The sequence below is a fragment of the Macrobrachium nipponense genome, chromosome 34 (genome assembly GCF_015104395.2).
Source record: "Macrobrachium nipponense isolate FS-2020 chromosome 34, ASM1510439v2, whole genome shotgun sequence".
In the NCBI taxonomy this organism is placed as follows: domain Eukaryota; kingdom Metazoa; phylum Arthropoda; class Malacostraca; order Decapoda; family Palaemonidae; genus Macrobrachium; species Macrobrachium nipponense.
Window position 1 is genome coordinate 682280 of NC_061095.1, and position 17280 is coordinate 699559.

Genomic DNA, 17280 nt, shown 5'->3' on the forward strand with positions numbered 1-17280 from the left:
TGTAACAAGTATTTAACATGAGGAGTTTATTAAGTTATATTTATTTATATAATATTTTGTACGTTCATCGTATATTTGCCTTGTAGGGTATTCAAGACAGATATTTCATCATTGCCATGATGCACATTGTATGCTAACCTTCATTGTAATTCATCGTAGAGGGTTAGTCATTGTAAAGAAATGTTGAAGACTAGATGTACATTCTAAAGCTGTCCTAAAACAAAATAATAATTTGGTTTTATACGTTATTCATCCAAGTCCTGAAAATATAATCCTGTATTTAACACTATTAAAATGATTCCCAATAAAAAATTAGTTCGTAATTTGTCTAATTTTCCCCACTCGTGCTAACATTTTACATCTTACAAATCAGCGCCGAATGAAAAAAAAAATCCCGCCACAAAAATATTAACTTTCCACTCGACGAATCCGCTTTTAGAAACCGGAATTTGATCGCGACTTTGATAAAAAAGAAAAAAAAAAAAGTTATTTTTATTCCGTCGAATCTCTTCGGTCGTCGAATAATTTATCTGGGATTCCGCTCCGATATTAGTCTCTCTCTCTCTCTCTCTCTCTCTCTCTCTCTCTCTCTCTCTCTCTCTCTCTCTAGGCAGGTTAATTTTAGTCCTCTGAATTTTCAGGCTCTGAAATATAATTTTATTGATTAAAAATATTTGCATATTTTTATATGGTTATCTTCATTCTGGAGTAAAAAATAATCTCTCTCTCTCTCTCTCTCTCTCTCTCTCTCTCTCTCTCTCTCTCTCTCTCCTCTCTCTCTCTCTCTCTAGTTTATAATGCGAGTATTTCAGACCATAATGTCGTAGAATTAACAGTCCATTCCAAAGCAAGTGAAAACACAGAGTAAGCAAGAAATGAAAAAAAAAGTGGGAAGGATATGGAAAAAATACAATTCTACAGTAAAAATATAAAATGGTCAGAAATAAATGAAGAATTAAACAAAGATTGGGATACCATTTTCGTAAGTGATGGACAGGGTAAGGGTAAAGTATGGGATATATATAAAATATTAGAGAAAATAGTGGAAAAATAAATATACCGAAGAAGAAAAGTAATCATCCAGTCATGCATACCAAGAGACAGAAGGATCTTGTTCCAGCAAAATCAGAAAGAAAAAATCAAAAAAGGTCTTGCAATAGAAAAAAAATTGCATGGAAAGTTTATAGAACTAAAAAAAGTAAGATAGATAATGCAGAACAAAAGATTATACACAATCAAAAAGAAAATGAAAAACGGGACTTGGAAGAAAAATCCTTAATAAATATCAGCAAAACCCCAAACTATTATACTCATACGCGAAAAAGATGAATAAAAGAAGAATAGAAAATAGGCCCTCTTAAGAATTGAAGGGAGATTAACGAATGAAAAACGAAGGAAATTTGCAACATATTTGCAGAACGATATAAGAGAGAATTCACCCCTAGAATAGATAATGAAGATAATGATTATAGAAGTAAGGGACGAAAATAGTGAATATTTAGCTGACATAGAACTTAATGAAGCTGATATTGTACAGGATAGTTAATGAAATTAAAAATGGAGCTGCAGCAGGGCCTGTGGATTCTGTTTGTTAAAGAAAGTAGTTCATTCTATCGCAAAGCCACTTGCAATATTATTAAGACAAAGGTGTAGATCAGGCAAGATTTATGATGAGCACAAATTAGCATATATTACCCCTACTTTCAAAAGTGGATCAGACTAGAGGCAGTAATTATAGGGCCTGTGGAGTCTAACATACATATTATGAAAGTGTATGAAAGGGTAATGAAGAAAAATATTATGAAACATTTAATAAAAAAATAATTTGTTTAATATAGGACAACATGGTTTCGTACCCGGAAAAGTACACAAAACCCAATTGTTAGTCCACCGTGAAACATATTCAAAATATGAAAAGCGGAAATGAAACAGATGTGTTTATCTAGACTTTGCAAAAGCTTTGACAAGGTAGACCATAATATATTAGCGAAGAAAATTAGAAAACACAATATCGTGGATAAAATAGGAAGATGGATAAAAGAATTTTTTTTACACAACAGAAAACAGATAGTTATTGCAAACGATGAGAAATCGGATGAAGCCAAGGTAATATCCGGTGTGCCACAAGGTACGGTGTTAGCTGCAATACTGTTTGTTACTATGATTGAAGACATAGACAGTAATGTTAAGGATTCGGTAGTGAGTAGTTTCGCTGATGACACCAAGAATAAGTAGAGAAATTACTTGTGATGAGGATAGGAACGCTCTACAAAGAGACCTTAACAAAGTATATGATTGGGCAGAGGTAAATGGGATGGTATTTAACTCTGATAAATTTGAATCAATAAATTATGGAGACAGAGAAGGAAGCTATATGCATATAGGAGACCTATATGAGACAATCACAAATAAGGAAGCAGTTAAAGACCTTGGTGTGATGATGAATAGGAACATGTTATGCAATGATCAAATAGCAATTCTATTGGCAAAATGTAAAGCAAAATGGGAATGTTGTTACGGCACTTCAAAACAAGAAAAGCTGAACACATGATTATGCGTTATAAAACGTATGTTCGTAGTCCACTTGGGTATTGCAATATGATATGGTACCCACACTATCAAAAGGACATTGCACAAATAGAGAGTGTACAAGGTCCTTTACAGCTAGAATAGAAGAAGTTAAAGACCTTGACTACTGGGAAAGACTACAATCCTTAAAAATTATATAGTCTAGAAAGGAGAAGAGAACGCTACATGATACATTCAGGCATGAAACAGATAGAAGGAATAGCGAAAACATCATGGAGCTAAAAATATCAGAAAGAGCAAGCAGAGGTAGATTAATAGTGCCAAAAACTATACCAGGAAAACAAGGAAAGCACACAGGACATTAATCCACTACGCACCAGCATCGACAATGCAGCGTCTATTCAATGCGTTGCCAACTCATCTGAGGAATATATCAGGAGTGAGCGTAGATGTGTTTAAGAATAAGCTCGACAAATATCTAAACTACATCCCAGACCATCCAAGATTGGAAGATGCAAAATATACCGGAAGATGTACTAGCAACTCTCTGGTAGACATTAGAGGTGCCTCACACTGAGGGACCTGGGGCAACCCGAACAAAATGTAAGGACTGTAAGGTAAGGTCTCTCTCATTTTTTAAGATTTAAGAGGCCCACCTACCTAACTTTCTATTTTGTTTTGCTGTATTTTATATTTAGTTTAGTGAAGTTACACTGTAGTCGAATGTAGAGCAGCTTCTACAAAACCCATTGCACAGAGTTGTAGCTCAGGAAATCTTTGCTCAATTAATCTACGTTAAAAATATATTAATTAATCATATTTATGCTCAATTAATCTACGTTAAAAAATATATTAATTAATCAAATCTATGACAACTCACCACAGACTTAAAACGCTGAGATGAATGAATGAAGAGTCAGACATTTTCCGATAATAATCTACCTAGCCTGTCATGGACATTTACGAATAAAGGGCGGCCTTGTCCCCTGAAAAAGAAGGATTGGATTCCATCCCCCTGTCAAACAGAGGGTGGGCCAAATGAACTCATTTCGCAGCCCGAACGAAGAAGAATGATCTCGCCAGACTGCACTGACCGGTCGTTAAAAAGAAGAAGAAGAAAAAAAAAAAGTCATCAAGTCCTTTATCCTAAAGGACCGACGAGTAGATGGCATCCTGGAATGGTGGTGGCATTAGGGCACCTGGTTCCTAATTGGTTTTGGGCACTGTTCCAATTTTGACTGGTTTATGCATAGCAAAAATTTCTGTGCTAAAAACAATTATTTTGATCAGCCTAAGTGAACCCGTGTAAAAAAAATAATTTAAAATAATGTAAAATAAGATTCGTCCAGTTTTTATAGTTTTTTTCAGAATTCCTTGTGGATCGAAAATAATAGTAAAAATATGTAGAATAAAAAAAATATATATTTTCAGAAAACTAACCTTCATTCGCCCAGGTATAACCGCGACTCAAAATTCCTTAGTGATTCAAAATTTCTTGTTTACCAGAAATGAAGTTGAATAAATATAATAACGGAAAATATGATTCATTCGTCCAGTTTTCATAGTGATTAAAAAGTAAATGAATAAAAAAATAAAGAGAATTAACATTCATTCCCCTAGGTTTTCTATTGACTTAAAATATATCGGGTAGTAATAATAATAATAATAATAATAATAATAATAATAATAATAATAATAATAATAATAATAATAATAATAATAATAATAATAATAATAATGAATGAAAAACAACATCAAGAAAGAAAGAAATAATAAAACAAGACAAAGCCTCTTAAAGATGCACGGGGCAATGAATTGGTCAGCTGGGGGGGGGGGGGGGGGGGGGGGGGGGGGGGGGGGGGGGGGGGGGGGGGGGGGGGGGGGGGGGGGGGGGGGAGGGGGTGGGGGGGGGGGGGGGGGGGAGAGTTGGGGGGAGCCACAGGTTCTATTTATTCACGTCTGGTAAACCCGGGATACGCGGATCTGATGCTGTTTGCGGCCGGTGTTGTTTACAAGTGCAAACAATGATTTCGGCGAAAACGAGACTTCACAGGGAAGCGAAAATCCTGCGGCCAGCCTCTCGCGAGTGGCTTGTTTGCGTTCGGAATCTTTCATGGAGAGAGAGAGAGAGAGAGAGAGAGAGAGGGAATGTGTACGTAATGCCATGATCTACCCATGGATGTAACCATTACGTTTGTACTTAATCTGAGTAATCATTAGAGAGAGAGAGAGAGAGAGAGAGAGAGAGAGAGAGAGAGAGAGTAGATAACGCCATGATCTACCCCTGGATTTAATCATTACGTTTGTACTGAATCTGAGTGATCATTGAGAGAGTGAGACCTTACCTTACCTTACAGACCTTACATCTTGTTCGGGTTGCCCCAGGTCCCTCAGTGTGAGGCACCTCTAATGTCTACCAGAGAGTTGCTAGTACATCTTCCGGTATATTTTGCATCTTCCAATCTGGATGGTCTGGATGCAGTTTAGATATTTGTCGAGCTTATTCTGAAATACATCTACGCTCACTCCTGATAATTCCTCAGATGAGCTGGCAACGCATTGAATAGACGCTGCATTGTCGATTGCTGGTGCATAGTGGATTAATGTCCTGTGGCTTTCCTTATTTTTCCTGGTATAGTTTGGGCACTATTTAATCTACCTCTGCTTGCTCTTTCTGATATTTTTTAGCTCCATGATGGTTTTCATTTTTTTCAGCACCTTCCTTCTGTTTCCATGCCTGAATTATCGTGTTAGCGAGAGAGAGAGAGAGAGAGAGAGAGAGAGAGAGAGAGAGAGTATACACAACCCCAAAATCTACCCCTGGATTTAACCGTTACGTTTGTACTGTATAAGAGTAATCATTGATTGTGTGTGTGTGTGTGAGAGAGAGAGAGAGAGAGAGAGAGAGAGAGAGAGAGTGAGAGAGAGAGAGAGAGAGAGAGTATACATAATGCCATGATCTACCCCTGGATTCAACCATTACTTTGTATTGTATCTGAGAGAGAGAGAGAGAGAGAGAGAGAGAGAGAGAAGAGCGAGTATACACAATGCCATGATCTACCTCTGGATTTAACAGTTACGTTTGTACTGTATAAGAGTAATCATTGATTGTGTGTGTGTGAGAGAGAGAGAGAGAGAGAGAGAGAGAGAGAGAGAGAGAGAGAGAGAGAGAGAGAGGAGTATACATAATGCCATGATCTACCCCTGGATTCAACCATTACTTTGTACTGTATCTAAGAGAGAAGAGAGAGAGAGAGAGAGAGAGAGAGAGAGGAGAGAGAGAGAGAGTATACACAATGCCATGATCTACCTCTGGATTTAACAGTTAGGTTTGTACTGTATAAGAGTAATAATTGTATCTGAGAGAGAGAGAGAGAGAGAGAGAGAGAGAGAGAGAGAGAGAGAGAGAGTACGTAATTCCATGATCTACCTCGCGTATAACTTATGCATGAAGTGCAAAGGCGCCTGGAATGCATACAGGTGTATATGACTATTACAGAGATTGCCATGTATTCTGAACCACAAAGATTCAAAAGGGCAAACGTGATACAGGAGGGGAAACAGCAAACGAAAAAGAGAGTAGAGAAAAATAGGGAATAATTCCAAGTATATATTGAAGCTCTTCCCATTTCACTCTCGTCGACGCCGCGAGGTACAGAAACAATCAGCTAATATTGTTTCGTCTGATAAATTACCGTTTGAGTATCATATATCGTTTTGTTTGTTTCAACTCTACGTCGTATTTTTACGCGTTAGATATCAGAAATGCGATAGTAGAAGATTGCAAAAGCGTGGAGATTTCCACGAATTGCAAGTTGCATAATATCAACATTATAATACTGCCTTACGCAGTGGTACATAGCTCAAGATAAGTTTACCGCGCTAGGTAAGAGATAAAGATGAATTTCATTTAACTGTCGGGTTTGTGTGCGTCCGTAGGTATGTATGTGTGATGTATGTATGTATGTATGTATGTATGCATTATTCAAGATATTTCATAAGGAAAAATGATTATATAATGAATTAGCAAGGATTAGCTTAGAAAGTAGTTCAAAATGATTCTTCTCTCTCTCTCTCTCTCTCTCTCTCTCTCTCTCTCTCTGCCAACAAGGATATTGAATATTGTCTGGTTATGATATCAGTCACACAATTGTTAATCTGATATAAAAAGATTTTACATGGTTTAAGTTTCGTAGTTACACAATAACTGCGTCTCACCTTTCACAAAATTCTTGGCTATGATAATGCAAAAAGAGATCCTTTGTTACAGTGACTGATATGATGAAGTTTGAATTGTGCAAATTCTGTGGTTTGTTTGATGTGTGATTTCAAAATCCAGAATTGCTTTGTTGTGGTATTTATATATATATATATATATATATATATATATATATATATATATATATATATATATATATATATATCCAATCTTAATTTAAGTATTACTAGAAGACCCTCCTCTATCCCCCAGATCTCACCCCGACCCCCACCCCTGTCTCTTCAGGTGCACAGTTTCCTCATGTTAACCATATTGATATTTATATATATATATATATATATATATATATATTATATATATATATATATATATATATATATATAATATACATTTCTTTCACAATAATCTATAATAATGAAATTCGAGTGTATCTCCCGTTTGTCCGCCCCGGGTGGGGCTGGCTAGGTAGGGAGACAGCAGCGCCGGGTTCCAGCACGCGTACGCGCGCGCCGACAAGGCCGTGTTGGAAATATTTCCTTAAGTCGTTTGAGCTTAGCAATCATCAGTAAGAAAACATTGACTGACTGAATTTTCAGCTGAGGGAAAAAAAAATTGATGTCTGAGCAATTGCCAACGTTAGCCCAACAACCTCTCTCTCTCTCTCTCTCTCTCTCTCTCTCTCTCTCTCTCTCTCTCTCTCTCTCTGTTGGCTTCATCGTATGTTTGGACAGCGAAGACGAAGTATTTGGTCGGTGCGTTTGCCGTCGATAGAATGAGAGAGAGAGAGAGAGAGAGAGAGAGAGAGAGAGCTAAGAAACCAGGAGCCATTTGCATTGAGATTTTGTTTCCGAGTCTGTCTGATGTTTTGGATATGAACAGACTTGATGTTTCCAATAGGAACACTTGTATCTTTTATTCGCTCTCTCTTTCATTTTTCACTACTTCTTATACTCTTGTGGATGGAGTGAAAAGGATGATTTTATCTTATTTCTTTATTTTAAATCCTTTTTCATTTATCTATTGTTTCCACGAAGAAGTGGGTGTCAATTGTTGATTGACAATGCTCTTAGTGTTACGTCAAATGTAGTTTTTAATATGGGACATGATGACATCACTTTCATTCATTTACGTAGATTTTATATTTTGTGAAATGTCATATCTTTTTCTTTTGTGTAGGTGCGTATGTATCTGTGTCTATCTATCTATCTATATATATATATATATATATATATATATATATATATATATATATATATATATATATATATATATAGACAGAGAGAGAAAGGATGAGAGAGAGACGAGAGAGTAGAGAGAGAGAGGACTGGAGTGGGTGTTTGACGAAGACAAAAAAAAAAAAAATAAAAAAAATTTTAATTATATACTGAAAACCATCTGTTCAGTAATCAAGATAATTGTAGCTCGATTGCTTGCCCCCCCCCCCCCCCCCCCCCCCCCCACCCCCCCCCCCACCCCCCCACCCCCCCCCCCCACCTCCCCCCCCCACCCACGACCCATCCCCCAAACAACAAGGCAAACCAATATTGACAAAGCATCATCATCTTTACGCCCCCCACCCCCAACGAAGACGTTTGGTTTAATTACTTCATCTGCTTGAGTTCATTAATTCCCTCTCTCAAATAAGAGAGAAAAAAATACTTTTCCATTCACACTCAGTCTTTTTGTGTGAGTGTATATTTTTGTGTATATATATACATTTATTTATTTATTTATTTATTTTTGTCTATCATAGTCCTCCAATTCGACTGGGTGGTATTTATAGTGTGGGGTTCCGGGTTGCATCCTACCTCCTTAGGATTCCATCACTTTTCTTACTATGTGCGCCGTTTCTAGGATCACACTCTTCTGCATGATTCCTGGAGCTACTTCAGCCTCTAGTTTTTCCAGGTTCATTTTCAGGAATCTTGGGATCGTGCCTAGTGTTCCTATGATGATGGGTACAATTTCCACTGGCATATCCCATATCCTTCTTATTTCTATTTTTAGATCTTGATACTTATCCATTTTTTCCCTCTCTTTCTCTTCGACTCTGGTGTCCCATGGTATTGCAACATCAATGAGTGATACTTTCTTCTTGATTTTGTCAATCAACGTCACGTCTGGTCTATTTGGACGTATCACCGTATCTATTTTGATAACATATTATTATTATTATTATTTTTATCAGGTTGATTAAACCTATTCGTGTGGAACAAACCCACCACAGGGGCCAATGACTTGAGATTCAAGCTTCCAAAAAATATGGTGTTAATTAGGAGGAAATAACTGGAGGTAAAGGGAAATACAGAAAGAATATATATATATATATATATATATATATATATATATATATATATATATATATATATATATATTCAAGTATTTTTGAACGCTAGATAAGAAGGCCTACTCGTGATATATATAATTCCCTTTGGTTGTATAAGCTATCGCCAGAATAAGTGAATTCGGTATGAAGACGCATTTGTGAGATATTATAGATATATTTACAAAATATATATTATATATTTATTATATATATAAATTTGTGTATGTCAGCTACATATTCGAATGACCATTAAAATTGACTTTTTTTTCCCCCCCGCGAGGTAATCTCCCTCGATGCATCCGAGCGAAATGGACGGAAAAGGACGTTGTAAATATGGGACCAACATAAATCTCCGCTAATCCCCTTTCGTCCTTTGTCTGCGCGAAGATTAATTCCCGCCAATTAGCTGAGGTGGGGCCCCGGGATGATCGGGGTTTGAAAGAATTAGCCCGGAATTTATCATCCGTTGGTAGTCTTCCCCCCCCCCCACGCCCCTCCCCCCCCCACTCTCCTCTCTACTCTCTCTCTCTCTCTCTCTCTCTCTCTCTCTCTCTCTCCAAAAAGGGGGTTGAATCAAAATTACCTTTCAATTTTTTTGTATCTTTTTTTACAAAAAGGGGGTCAATCAATATTACCATTTACCAAAAAAAAAAAAATGGAATTTTATTTTTTACAAAAAGGGAAGGTGACTCAAGATTACCTTTTACCAAAAGAAATAAAAATTGGAATTTATTTCTACAAAAAAGGGAGTGTGTGGATCATAATTGCCTTTTACAAAAAAAAAGGGGGATTTTCTTTTACGAAAAGGAAGGTGACTCAAGATTACCTTTTACCAAAAATTAAAAAAAAAAATGGAAGTTATATTTTCAAAACTGGGAGGTGAATCAAAATTACCTTTTACCATATAAGGGATTTTTTATATACAAAAAGGGGAGGTGAATCAAAATTACCTTCTAATTTTTTTAGTCTTTTTTTTTTACAAAAAAGGGAGGCGAATCATAAATACTTTTTACAAAAAAAATATAAATATTTTTTTTTCAAAACTGGGAGGTAAATCAAAATTGCCTTTTAAATTTCTTTTTCTTTTAAATTATTTTTTTTTGTTTTTTTTTTTTTACAAAAAAAAAAGGGGAGATGAATAAAAATTACCTTATACCAAAAATAAGAAAAAAAATTTTTGCTTTTCAAAACTGGGAGGTAAATCAAAATTACTTTAAAAAATTCTTGGAAAAAAAAAACTAAGGTGAATTAAAATTATCCCCTGCCTTTAGAAAGGTGAACAGGAAGAACAAACTTCCATTTGGATTTAGACGAACTTCCCCCACGGAGAATTGGATGGAAGTTCTTCCTCCCTTTTTTCCTGGGGGGGGGGGGGGGTGGCGGTTCTCAATTAGCGAAGTTGTAATTGTAATAGATTTTTTGTTAACCTTTACTTTTAAATTTGGGGCGTTTCTTCGTGCGCTGTATACAGACGTTGACCAATTATACTGAGAGAGAGAGAGAGAGAGAGAGAGAGAGAGAGAGAGAGAGAGAGAGAGAGAGAGAGAGAGTGGAGTGGGTAAACCTCTCAATTGTTTCTGTTTTTATGCTCAGAGCTCTGGAATTCTCTTCTGCTTTTGTGTTTTAGGGAAATTCAGCTTTGTTGTATTCCTATTATCTCTATAAGGATAAAAATAACTTCACTTCACCCCTTATGTTTATTGTACAGGTATTCTAGTGGACGTTGATCTTGGGAGCTTCATGTCCTAACGAAGCTGAGGGTCCTGTGCCCCATTTTACCTCTCTCTCTCTCTCTCTCTCTCTCTCTCTCTCTCTCTCTCTAACAAAGGACCGGATGCATAAGTCCGTCAAGTCCTGTAACAGTTGCCGACAACGATAGCGAAAAAGTTAAGTCTTTGTTGCAGGAACGATAAAGCTTCCTCTCTCTCTCTCTCTCTCTCTCTCTCTCTCTCTCTCTCTCTCTCGTGAAAAAGTTTGATTACTTTTGTAGACTTTTTCAGTGACAATATGGCAGGCAAACTGAAGGAAGAGTGAGCTGGTCTCCATTCTAGGTTGACGTAGACGAGTTACATTCTTCTCCTTCGATGTATATTTTCATCTATTTATTCATTTATTCATTCATTTATTTTTTCCTGTATTTCCTCCACCATCTCTTGTTCCTTAATGCACGTCTTAATATTCTTTGGAAGGTTTGAATTTGAAGTCAGTGGCCCCTTTGGTGGAGGGCATGTTCCATATGGGTAGGGGCCGTCTTTTGAATAATAATAATAATAATAATAATAATAATAATAATAATAATAATAATAATAATAATAATAATAATAAGTCAGTGGCCCCTGTGGTGGGCTTGTTCCATTTCGGAACGGGTCGTCTTTTGAATAATAATAATAATAATAATAATAATAATAATAATAATAATAATAATAATAATAATAATAAGGAAGAGGAAAGAGGAAGTAAAGGGAAATACAGAAAGATTATTTCTTCATTTTTAACTATAAGCAAAGAGACAAGAAACACCAACTTAACGTAATTCATTAAGGAATAAGAGGAAGAAATAAATGGAGAAGGGAATAATAAGTACACAAGCTTTGAAAATCCTCGTTTTTTTAAAATTAATTTTTTTAACGAAGCTAAAAAGCAAACATTTATTTTAGACGAAATATGAGGCCTCTTTTTTTCGGAATATTGAATCGGTCTCTTTGCCCAAAGACAACATTCCTTTCTCCAAAGACAATGCTCTTGGAACAGTGTCAAGACAGCGCATCCTGTTTAGAAGGCGTCTTTGACACATCTCTCTCTCTCTCTCTCTCTCTCTCTCTCTCTCTCTCTCTCTCTCTCTCTCTCTCCTTAGTTTCCTTGACTGTAAATGTCTTTGTTAAGAGGAAACCTGGGTTTAGAATATTTCATATTCTCTCCTTAATGTCCTTGACTTCAAGTTAGGTGTAATATTATCTCTCTCTCTCTCTCTCTCTCTCTCTCTCTCTCTCTCTCTCAGAAGTTTTAGACTTTAAAAATCTTCGTTTAACTGTCATCAATTATCAACGTTTATGTCCTGATTATCGTCTGAGTATCTTTTATATACTATTCTGACCTAAGATATTTGACATAAGACACCCCACAAGATAGCGAAGCCTCGCTCAAAGAATTGCCTGTTCTACAGATACTTCTTTGGTCGGTGCTCCATAGAGATAGCGCTTATCGTTCCCGCAGACTCTTTCTTGCGCTGTAATCGAGGTATATTTGGCCTCACCTTAGAATCAAAGTTTATTAAAGCCTTTTCAAAGGTTTATTTTTGGAAGATATTTAAGTTTCCTGGTTCCAGATTATCCTGGAATCGCTTCAAAAGAAATTCATGGAGTCCGAATATCCAGAGATATTTTCCAGGAAATTGTGATGTACCACTGATTACCTTTTGTCCCTCCTGCGTTGATTGGCCCTAATTGCCTGGAATAACCTTTAATTATAATTCATCCTCGTCTTTCTGCCGATTAAATCAAACCGTGACCCAGTTCATGACGAGCTACGTCTGAATCCGGTTATACGATTTTATTATTATTATTATTATTATTATTATTATTATTATTATTATTATTATTATTATTGGGCACAATTTTCCGTGTCGAAAACGATGACAATCGTTGCAGGTCCCCACAATAATATTGAATGTGAGCATATGGAACTTAATGGATATTAAAAAAGCTTTCGAACCTTGTAATGGTTCATCTTCAGCTTTTAGTATCCATTAAAGACCATGTACTCACATGCAATATTATTGTGGACCTGCAACCATTATTATTATTATTATATTATTATTATTATTATTATTATTATATTATTATTATTATTATTATTATTATTTAAAAGCTACTCAGTATCATGTATGGGTACAAATCTATTTAAAAGTTAGTCTGTTCAGACTTATTTGAAAAAAAAAATAGATTTGTTCCCATGCATAGTTGTGGATTTGTCTCTCCATCATTATTATTCAGGAGATGAAGAACCTTATACAGAAGGAACAAGCCCACCACCACAGGGGGGCCAATGACTCGAAATTAAAGCTTTCAAAGAATGTTTTGGTGTTCGTTTGAAAGAAGTGATACAGGAAGAAGAGAGCTTTTATTAGAAAAGGAAAATTAAATCAAATTAATAGATATGTGAATAAAAATGTAAGTAGATCATTAGAATACAAGGAGAATTGTTTTGGGTCATTATTAGACTGCATCTCCAATTGAAAAACGCACTGGAATCTTCTGTCATCAAATAGCCTTTGTACGGGAGAGAAATACATTCACTCTTCGCTGATGGCAATCCTCCCTGTCAGCGGAGGAGCCGTTGCCTTCCATAAACAAGCAAACGCAGGTGAGATTGCATGCAGCTTGCAAAAGGTCAGATAAGCATTCTTTGGCCAGGTACGTCAACAGTTCCCACATACCTCCGATCAAGTCTGCCGGATGTCATTTGAGAATCCTCCTTTAAAATGAGAACTGTTTCGAACCCAGCCATGGTAAATCTGTCTATCTTCGTCAGATATCACCTCGGGATTCATTGACGATCTTTATGTGTAAGATAAATTGATGTGTCAGTATTGGTGTATGAGTATTTATTGTGGTTACGTTCTGAAACGGTAAATTGTACGTTTTCTTTTGTGTGAATGATATTGAAAGTGTATGCATACGATCTTTTATATGTAAATTTAGTTTATATTGTAGCGTTTACTGTTGTGAACTTTAATACTAAAATGTAAAATTCTTTTGTACCAGTGTGGACGAAATTGAAAGTGGATGCATATGAGTTTTATATGTAGAATTTAGTTTATATTTTAGCGTTGTTTTGTGATCTTTAAAGCTAAAATGTGAAATTCTTTTGTGCACGTGAACGAAATTGAAAGTGTATGCATACGATCTTTATATGTAAATTTAGTTTTTATTGCAACGTTTACTGTTGTGAACGTTAATGATAAAATGTAAAATTCTCGTGTACACGTGCGGCTGAATATTGAAAGTGTATGCATGGAAAAGGAATTGCATTGAAATATGATTTGATATACAGAACGAACATATATATATTTTTAAGGTGATGAGTTATTAACAGAATTGGCAGCCACAGATATCGAGGAAATTGATTATTGATTGGAACAGTGTAGATTAAGTCAGATGAATTTTAACATTGCTTTTCCCCAGTGAAACTGACACCAGTCGGATGTACCCAGCAAGATTTCAACTACATCGTGAATCACAGTTTTATACAAAAATTGAGGTTTTAATCAAAATGGATTTCATTGATATATATATAAAGGCCACACAACCCCCGACCCCTCTTTTTTTTATTTTTTTTTTTTTTTTAAGGAAAACTAAGTTTTTATCTTCATAAAATCGTACTCTTGCAATATAAACATTTGATGGAATTTAGGTAAAATTCCCTGAAAATAATTCAGATGACTTATAGGACCCAACTCTTGCTGCTAAGTCGTGGACTGGATCGTGGGATGATCAGCTCATCAGAAGTCGACGGTAATTGTAATTAGAGGCAGGATCAGGCAATTAGGGCTAATTACCATACGAGGGAAGAGGATGATTAACTGCCTGTATCAGAAGTTGCAGAAACCGTTGAAAGTTAACTTAAATTCACTTCTCTAGTTGTCAGTTGTTAGAAAAAGTAAATATTATTATTATTATTATTATTATTATTATTATTATTATTATTATTATATTATTATTATTATTATTATTATTATTATTATTATTATTATTTCAGGAGATGAATCTTATTCACATGTGGTTGGTGTGGTATTAGCGTCCTACCTCGGTGGTCGCGGGTTCGATTCTCGGCCATTCCATTGAGGAGTGGGAGATGTGTATTTCTGGTGATAGAAGTTCACTCTCGACGTGGTTCGGAAGTCACGCGAAGCCGTTGGTCCCGTTGCTGAATAACCACTGGTTCCATGCAACGTAAAAGCACCATACAAACAAACAATTATTATTATTATTATTATTATTATTATTATTATTATTATTATTATTATTATTATTATTATTTATTTATTTATTCATTTTTTTTTTTTTGCTCTATCACAGTCCTCCAATTCGACTGGGTCGGTATTTATATTGTGGGGGTTTCGGGTTGCATCCTGCCTCCTTAGGAGTCCATCACTTTTCTTACTATGTGCGCCGTTTCTAGGATCACACTCTTCTGCATGAGTCCTGGAGCTACTTCAGCCTCTAGTTTTTCTAGATTCCTTTTCAGGGATCTTGGGATCGTGCCTAGTGCTCCTATGATTATGGGTACGATTTCCACTGGCATATCCCATATCCTTCTTATTTCTATTTTCAGATCTTGATACTTATCCATTTTTTCCTTCTCTTTCTCTTCAACTCTGGTGTCCCATGGTATTGCGACATCTATGAGTGATACTTTCTTTTTTACTTTGTCAATCAACGTCACGTCTGGTCTATTTGCACGTATCACCCTATCCGTTCTGATACCATAGTCCCAGAGGATCTTTGCCTGATAGTTTTCTTTTGCCACTGAATCATGCCTCTTTTTGTACTGGTTCTGTGCAAGTGCCGGGCATTCGCTTGCTATGTGGTTTATGGTTTCATTTTTCGTATTGCACTTCCTACATATGGGAGAGATGTTATTTCCGTCTATCGTTCTTTGAACATATCTGGTTCTTAGGGCCTGATCTTGTGCCGCTGTTATCATTCCTTCAGTTTCCTTCTTTAGCTCTCCCCTCTGTAGCCATTGCCATGTGTCATCGCTGGCTAGTTCTTCAGTCTGTCTCATGTATTGTCCGTGCATTGGTTTGTTGTGCCAGTCCTCTGTTCTGTCTGTCATTCTCCTGTCTCTGTATATTTCTGGGTCTTCGTCTACTTTTATTAGTCCTTCTTCCATGTACTCTTTAGCCACTCGTCTTCACTGGTTTTCAGATATTGCCCCAGTGCTCTGTTCTCGATGTTGACGCAGTCCTCTATACTTACTTAGTAGTCCTCTCCCTCCTTCCTTTTGTGTTATGTATAGTCTGTCCGTATTTGCTCTTGGGTGTAGTGCTTTGTGTATTGTCATATGTTTCCTGGTTTTCTGATCTATGCTGCGGAGTTCTGCCTTCGTCCATTCCACTATTCCTGCACTGTATCTGATTACTGGCACTGCCCATGTGTTTATGGCTTTTATCATATTTCCGGCGTTGAGTTTTGACTTGAGTATCTCCTTGAGTCCTGCATATATTCTTTCCTGATCGTGTCCTTCATCTCTTGCTGTTTTATATCCCCTCCTTCCATTATTCCCAGGTATTTGTATCCTGTCTCATCTATGTGTTTGATGTTGCTCCCATCTGGTAGCTTTATCCCTTCAGTTCTCGTTACTTTGCCTTTTGTATGTTGACTAAGGCGCATTTTTCTTTTCCAAACTCCATCCTGATGTCCCCAGATACAATCCTTACAGTCTGGATTAGGGCATCTATTTCCTTGATGCTCTTACCATACAGCTTGATGTCGTCCAGGAACATCAGATGGTTGATTTATTATTATTATTATTATTATTATTATTATTATATAAAACCTATTCACATGGATCAAGCCTAGCAAAGGAGCCATTGACTCGAAATTCAAGCTTCCAAAGAATTTCGGTTTCATCCTCCCACCGCTTAAGACCCCAAACTGCGGCAGTAACTGATCATGATACAGAGCCAGTGATTTTTCATCGCCCTGAAGGAGACGCGAACCCTCGACATCCGAACGGCATGCCACGACACTAACCACTGCATGCACCGGCGCCATACTTTCCTCTCATGATCACAGACGGTAAAGGATTGAGTTCCGGAGTTCCATGAACAACTTCTCAAACTGAGCGAAGAGAGATGGCCGGGTCTAAGCCGGCCACGATTCTCCGGGAAAGACGCCTTTTCAGTAGTTAAGTATTGACTTAAACGGTGTCTCACCCCGGGCGGATAGACACGGGGGGGTCGGGGTGGCGGGAGGTGGAATTCATCATCTTTCGATGACGGCTTTGTAAAATAGTTCGCGTTTAATTAAACAACTTGGTCCTACGTTTTAGGCCTATGAGACGAAGGAAGTTTTAATAAGTAGTCTCTCTCTCTCTCTCTCTCTCTCTCTCTGTGTGTTTTTGTGTTGCGAGGTATTTAATTGTCTAGTGTACTGAAGGTAGGCATCTCTCTCTCTTTCTCTCTCTCTCTCTCTCCCTCTCT